Below are 5360 nucleotides of genomic sequence, written 5' to 3'. Positions count from 1 at the left end.
TGACAGTAATGCGAGAAGAAATTGAAGCTTCTCATAAAAATAAAATATGGGATCTTTTTCAATTACCACAAGAAAGAAAGGCCATTGGAAATAAATAGATCTACAAGATCAAACGCAAAGGTAATGATGAAGTGGAGAAGTATCGTGCAAGATTGGTGATAAAATGATTCGCTCCGAAAGAAGGTATAGACTTCAATGAGATCTTTTGACTCATAATAATTTGAGTGGTCCTGGAAATGTGGACTACAATTGACTTGTACTTGGAGCAGTTAGATGTCAAAAACTGCATTTCTTCATAGAGAGCTTGAAGAAGAAATTTACATGCTCCAACCAAAAGGTTTTGAAGAACAAGAAAAAGAGAACTTGGTTTGCAAGTTGAAAAAATCTCTATATGGTCCCAAACAGGCGCCGAAGTGCTGGTATAAGAGATTTGATTGCTTCATTATAAGTCTTGGATACAACAAACATAGTTCAGATCCTTGTATTTATTACAACAGATTTGGTGATGATGATTTTATTATTTTGCTGTTGTATGTTGATGACATATTGGTAGTAAGCCCCAACAAAGATTGTCTTACAAATTTAAAAGAACAGTTGGGCAGGGAGTTTGAAATGAAGGATTTGGTACCAATAAATAAGATTTTAGGAATGCAAATTCACCGAGACAGAAATAATAGAAAGATTTGGCTTTCTCAAGAGAACTACTTGAAGAAAATCTTGCGATGCTTCAAGATAAAAGACTGTAAGTCAATTTCTACCCCACTTTCTATTAATTTCAAGTTATCCTTAAGAAAATCTTGCGACGCTTCAAGATGCAAGACTGTAAGTCAATTTCTACCCCACTTCCTATTAATTTCAAGTTATCCTTAAGTATGAGTCCTAGCAATGAAGTAGAGAGGATGTAGATGTCTCGAGTGCCGTATGCACCAGCAGTGGGAAGTTTTATGTTTGCCATGATATGTACAAGCCCTGACATTGCACAAGCAGTGGGAGTGGTTAGTTGATACATGGCTAATCCTGGTAGAGAGCATTGGAATACTGTTAAGAGGATCTGAGCTATATCAAGGGTACCTCAGATGTTGCAATGTGTTATGGAGGATCAGACTTCACTATTAAAGGTTATGTTGATTTAGATTATACAAGTGATATTGATAAAATCAAGTCCACCACAGATTATGTGTTTACTCTTACTGGAGGAGCTGTAAGTTGGGTTTCAAAACCGTAGTCTATCATGGCTATATCTACAATGGAATCAGAATATGTAGCAGCTACACAAGCTAGCAAAGAGGCAATATGGATGCAGATGTTACTGGAGGAGCTCAGGCACAAATAAGAGAAGGTTGCTCGATTTTGTGATAGTCAGAGCGCTTTGCATCTTGCAAAGAATCCAGCATTTCATTCAGGGACAAGACACATATGAGTTCAGTATCACTTTGTTCGAGAGAAGGTGGAAAAATGCAGTGTGGATATTCAGAAAATTCACACTTATGACAACCTAGCAGATATATTTACAAAGCCAATCAACAGTAATAAGTTTATATGGTGTCGATCTTCTATTGGCCTAGCAGAAACATAACATTGTAGTAATTGGGTAGAAAGGATGGTGTGAAGACTTAATTGATTCTCAATTAAATCTTCAAGTGGGAGAATGCAAGAAAGTCAAAAAGGTGTATTTTACACAAAAATGCGTATTTTACGCATTTCCAGTTTCTTATAAATAGAGGGCCTCTTGCCCTCATTTAGATCACCCCACAAACAAAAATACAATCCAAAAGAGTAAGAACACAAAGAGAGTTATACACCAAGATAAATATTGTAGTCTTGAGTGTCCTCTTTAGTGAGTTATTCTTGTTATAAGAGAGAAGTGTTTTGTCACACCCCGATATCGATAGGGTGTGATGGGCACCCGACCCCGAGCTCAGAGCCGAGCGAACCCGCTGCTTCATAGCACATACTTAATCTATTTAGACTTTTACATCAACAAGAAATGAAAAACATAACCAAGCTTCGTGAATTATTTTTTTCCAAAATCTATCATTCCATAAAACTTATAACATACGACATAATAACATATCGGCTGGTGACGCCGCTTACAAAGATGACTCTCTATACCCACAACTCTGTCTGCAAAGTCTCTAACTTCGAACGAAACATCATAGCGCATAAACTCTGACTTGGCAGCACTCCAGAACAAGTGGAGTTGCCAACCCCGCTGGAACATCTTCTATAGTAGCTTCTACTTGTCTGGGTGTACCTGCGTGGCACAAAACGCAGCCCCCAAAGAAAAGGGGGTCAGTACGAGTAATGTACTGAGTATGTAAGGCATGAAAATCAACATAATAAAGAACATAAGGTATGAACAACCATATCGTAGAATCATAGACATATAGTGAGATAAGAGAGTAACCTGTACATATGAGTGCCCTTTTAGGCCGGATGCCATGCATGCTTGTCTTATCATATAAAACATATCTTTTTCATATGCATAGAAAATAGAAGTCATATCACCGAACAACGTCGGCGTGCCCACATATTTCCCGCGTCAGGGCATCCCGCGTCTAGGATGAAAATTACTCCAACTGATCAGGTGGGAATGCGTCTATAGCGCCACATATACACCTCCCCATATCCCCCATATACATATACATATACATATACATATACATATACATATACATATACATATAGACAGCATGCACGAGAGCCCAACGAAAGTCGTATACTTATCGGAGTGACGGAAGGTCGGTAACCTCCGATTGTATTATAGACTAACCATGGTCGCTTTGTCTCACCTTGAAGGAACAATTATTATAGGATGAGACTATCAACGAAAGATAATATTAAGAGAACGTAGAATAAGGTCACAATCTCATAAGACGCCAAATCGTATACATATGCACATAGGATCAATTTTCAAGACTCATAGAATAATCGGAATGAGCTATGATTAACAAAACGAGATAAGAGTCATGTCAAGTACCTTTCAAAAATTACCATGGATTATATCAACATAAAACTTTTGGAATCATATACACGTATTTAAGCACGAGAAAAATATCTTTTGGAAACTCAAGAAAATTGATCATCCTAGTGGCTCTACGAATAGGACTTACTTGAAATTGTACAAAATGACATATACTTGTTTCATAAAAATCATGCCAAAAGAAAGTGTAGCTCTATATACTTATGTCAAAACATGCCAAGATAAAGAAGAGTAAACATTACATACATGAAGCCGTTCTTATCATAGCCATCATAGACATATTCTTATCCTCGACATCATCAATGTCGTTGTAAAACATATCTATCGTTACTATCATAAAAGCTTGTAATACTATAAACCTTTGTCTTGGAAAGCTATAGACATTTTGGAAAACATTGACGGGTTATAGAAAAAGTAGTCATTCCCTTGGGACCATTGACACCTAACTTTTGGAAATAAAAAAAAATATGGAAGAACTTATGAAACCATAACATCGGGATCATGCCTTGAAAAAAAAAGGGTAAGCCTTACATACTTATGTCAAAGACATGCCAAAAGAAAGAAAGGTTCGCTTTACGTACCTGTGCTGCGCCTTACTAGCTACGCTTATGTCCAACTTGTTTTTCTACATTCAAGAGAGTTGACATAGTCATTAGATTCATCACCATATACTCGTCTTAATCCTTCAAACAAATTAATTTCTAATCTGTCGAAATTTCGGCAGCATCTCCCCTATAAATACACCATCCCCGAGATCTCAACTCGGCCACCATGTCAACAATCATATCAACAACAACAACCATCAGTATATATATAATCAAATCACCTCCACTTTAAACAACCCAAGCTCCAAACAACTAGTATAAAACTACGATACCAAAATAGAGTTTTTTAACCTTTATTTCGTAAAATCTTTAACCATACCAAACGGGGGGTCGTGTGGATGCAACCAGCAGAAACCACACCCTTTTTAAAATACTTTAAATCCCTGCAACATACAATCCAACCAGCTGCACCCGCAGCGCCTCAACGACCATACACTACGCGACTTCGACTTAGCTACTACGACTTTAATTTAGTAGTTTCCAACATCATGCCCCCTTATACATTTTCTCTGCTTCCAGCCATATTTAGGACACGTAATACACCTCATAACAACATCATAAACTCCAATTTTAAAGGAGAGACCTTACCTTTACCGAAACTCTCCAAAACTTGCCTCGGAAGCTCTCCTAGCGCGGCTAAAACTTTGGGGCTGTTCGATGATGTTTTGGGCTGCTCCAAACCATAAAATTTCATTACCAATACCTTCATAACACCTTGGTACACCCTAGATAATTAATTCACGAAGCAAAATCGGAGACTTACCTTTTTTTCCCTTGGCCGAACCTATTCTTTCTCTAGTTTCCTAGAGTTTCTTTTCTTCTTCTTGCTCTAGAATTTTCTCTCTTCTTGTCTTGAAATTTCTAGAATAGTATGGACTTGATGAGTCAAGGGACATATATATATAAATATCTTCCATCACTTATCCCTTATTTGAAAATAAGTCCCTCAATTATGAATATAGACAAATGACCCCTTCTCCATTTTTTTTCTAGAACCTTCTTTAACAAATAAAGATGGCTTAATTGCCTTTGCCATGTACACTTTGGTTCCTTTAAGAACATTCTTGAACATTTTGCGAAATTTCCGTTTTACCCCTAGCCTTCCACAATATTACCATACTACTAATGTTCATAAAAAATGTTCATAACCAACTTGTGTGCTAAACAAAATAAAATATGGCCTTGTTTTAAACTTCCCGCGATTTTTCTCGAATTATCCGAAAATACCAAAATGCGGGATGTAACATGTTTATTGTTGTTTTCTCCTTGTATTTGAGAGCAGTGTACTCCCATATTATCATAGTAAAATTATTCTACCCGGTGGTTTTTCCCCATCTATCTGTTTGAGGGGTTTTCATGTAAACTTCTCGTGTCCAGTTTATTTTTATTATTTATTATCATATCAAACTTTAGTTGTGTTACTTCCTCCATAAATAATATTCACCTCCTCCATCAGTATACAGAGAGACAATTTTCTGCTTAAATATTTTTCCACTAAGGGATGGAACTTAGAATATATATCTCGATCCTCATGTCTGTTTTAAGAGTGTACAACCACATATACTTGGTGTACTGATCAATGAAACACAATAATATCGATTTTTATCAATGGAAAGGATAGGCGATGGACCCCACAAGTCACCAAAAAGTATTTGTGGAGGGGCAATACTAATGATATATGAGCAATTGAATGGAAAACGTTGAACTTTATATGAACAACAAGAATTACAGAAAGTAAACTTGTTCGGTGATGAAACTGGGAGAGAATTTAT

General features: G+C 36.7%; 1 long non-coding RNA gene across 1 annotated transcript; it reads right to left on the bottom strand.

Moving 5' to 3' along the window:
- Positions 1-2010: 2010 nt before the first annotated feature.
- On the bottom strand, positions 2011-4260 carry LOC129881564 (uncharacterized). The gene is made up of 3 exons (XR_008765616.1): positions 4177-4260; positions 3565-3608; positions 2011-2254 (listed from the first exon to the last, which is right to left on the bottom strand). It is a non-coding gene; the product is annotated as an uncharacterized LOC129881564 (long non-coding RNA).
- Between the last annotated feature and the right edge of the window lie 1100 nt (positions 4261-5360).

This window comes from Solanum dulcamara, chromosome 3 (genome assembly GCF_947179165.1).
Source record: "Solanum dulcamara chromosome 3, daSolDulc1.2, whole genome shotgun sequence".
Classification (NCBI taxonomy): Eukaryota; Viridiplantae; Streptophyta; class Magnoliopsida; order Solanales; family Solanaceae; genus Solanum; species Solanum dulcamara.
This window is presented reverse-complemented; position numbering and strand designations above follow the sequence as displayed.